Consider the following 2687-nt stretch of genomic DNA (forward strand, 5'->3'; position numbering starts at 1 on the left):
TGTGACCCTGGACAAGTCACTCTGCCTTAATCCTCTAGATGAGGACATGCCAAATCACTCCAGTATCTTTGCCAAGAAAACCCCATGGACAGTAGCACCCATAGGGTCATGAAGAGTCAGACATGATTGCACAACTGAACAACAATAGTAAATCACCACCACCAACACCGAATTAAACTGGTTGAAATAATTAAAACATCAGCAAAGTTTCAAGATAAAAAAATAAATCAAAATAAATCATCAGCATTTCTACAAGGTCTAGCAAGAAGAAATAGAAAAATTTCATTTAAAACAATACAAAATACTTGGGAGTCTGTCTGCCAAGACAAAAAAACCAGGAGCTATGTGAACACATTACAAAACACTTTTCACACAAATAAGGTAAGATCTAGACAATTTGAAAATATTACCTACTCATAGGCAGAGTCAATATAATAAAAATTACAATTCCACCTAAATTAATTTACTTATTCAGTGGCATACCAATCAAACTACCAAAAATTATTCAACAGAGGTAGAAAAGAAAAACAAAATTCATCTGGAAGAATAAACAATCAATATCAAGGAAAGAAATGAAAAAAAAATGTGAAGGAAGGTGGTCAACAAGTACCAGACCACAAACTGTATTACAAAGCAATAATCATCAAAACAACCTAGCACTGAATAAGACTGACTGGTTGGTTGGTCAGTAGAATAGATTAGGTATACAAGACACAGTAGTAAATCACCATAGTAATCTAGTGTTTGATAAAACCCAAGATACAAACTTTTGGGACAACAACTCATTAGACAAAAATTGCTGAGTAAACTGGAAAACAGTGTCACAGAAACTAGGTATAGATCAACATCTTACATTATCTTCCGAGATAACATCAAAATGGGTACATGATTTGGACATGCAGTTATGCAATTAAGAAATTAAGGGAGAATGGAATATTTTACCTGTCAAATCTATGGATAAGGGAAGAGTTTAAGACTGAACAAGAGATAGACAGCATTACAGGATATAAAATGGATAGTTTTGATTACACCAAATTACAAAAGTTTTTACACAAATGAAACCAATGCAGCCAAGTGTAATAGTAATGGAATTTAAAGATCCCCCTGTATTGGCTTGGTTTTTGGTTTGATTGTGTTAAAACCCAGAGCTTGTGAATCCCACTTGTGGGATGGACTTTTTGATGTGAAAAGAGAGGGCTGAACTGGGAGGAGCTGGTGACGTAAATTTAGAGAGACACAAGCAAAGAAAGAGGCAAAAGAACTTTTTGGAAGCAGCATCTTGGAAGCAGAGAGAGACGGAGAGGATTGCTGAGAGCCAGTTTGAATTGCCCAGGACTTTTGAAAGCTGCCACCAAGAGCTGCCAAGGACTGAGGAGACATGGCTGTTATGCTGGTACTTTGTCTGTTTTTATGTTGTTTTGCCAGATTTGTCCACTGGTGAAGGATAGTCCTGTTGTTGCAGAGGTCTTGGAAACTTGCTGTTGGTTCAGAGCTCCTGAGACTGTTCTGCAGACAGAGAATGAATTCTGTCCACTGGTGAAGGATGATGCTGTTGTTGCAGAGGTTCTAGAACCTTGCTGTTGGTTCAGAGATCCTGAGACTGTTCTGCAGACAGGGAATGAATTAGTGAAGACACTGGCAATGTATCTTGTGGCCTTGCTAAGCTTTGTCTCCCCAGGAACAAAGATTGCTGAGAAGAACTTGCCTTGAGTCAAGATGAAAAAAAGACCTCTCTTTGGGTAATAAATGCTGTGCTTAAGCTTGTTGTAACTCTGGGGTAGATGGCCTATTAAGTTGTAATCCAAGGGTGGGGAAGTTTTGACTTTTTTGTGCTATGTGATTGCCCAAATGAATGTACTTTGCTTATGATTGGAAACTAATCTCCATTTGAGAAGAGGGGCTTTGTGGTTGACTAAATGAATGTACAGCCTAGGGGTGGAGTAGTACTTAGAAGAGGGTCTTTGGGATTGACTAAGTGAATTATAATGTCCAGGGGTGGGGTAGTACTTGATTGAATTACACTTGGCAAATGCTGTATTTTGAATGATGCTATATTTTGATTTTCTCTGTTCTTAATTTTTCACTGAATAAAATGGAGAGCACCTATGCTGGTATTTTGAACCTTGGGAAGTTGCCTTTGCTTGGCTTTATACCAAGATTAGAAAGAAATTAGGAAAATGGGAAAAAAAATTTACAGCAACTTTTTCTGATAAAGGCCTCATTTTTCGAAGATATAAAAAACAGAGTCAAATTTATAAGAACATAAGTTCATTCCCCAGTTGGTAGATTATCAAAAAATATGAACAAAAAGTTTCCATAAGGAGAAATCAGGATAGCTAGGTGATGCAATGGGTAGAGCACTGGCCCTGGGGTCAAAAAGAACTGGGTTCAAATTCAGATTCAGAAACTTACTAGCTGTGTGATGCTGGTTAAGTCACTTAGCCCCAATTACATATAAAAAAAGAGAAGAAATCAAAGCTCTTTATAGTCATATGAAAAATGCTCTAAGTCACCATTGATTAGAGGAAATGCAAATTTAAACAACTTTGAGGTACCACCTCACACCTCTCAAGTTGACTAATTTGAGAAAAAAAGGAAAAATGACAAATGTTGGAGAGGATGTGGGGAAAATGAGACACTAATACACTGTTGATGGAGTTCTTAACTGATCTAACCATTCCAAAAAC

The sequence above is a fragment of the Petaurus breviceps genome, unplaced genomic scaffold, assembly GCF_028583685.1.
Source record: "Petaurus breviceps papuanus isolate PSGF00001 unplaced genomic scaffold, PetGlider_PUasm1.0 90804, whole genome shotgun sequence".
NCBI lineage: Eukaryota > Metazoa > Chordata > Mammalia > Diprotodontia > Petauridae > Petaurus > Petaurus breviceps.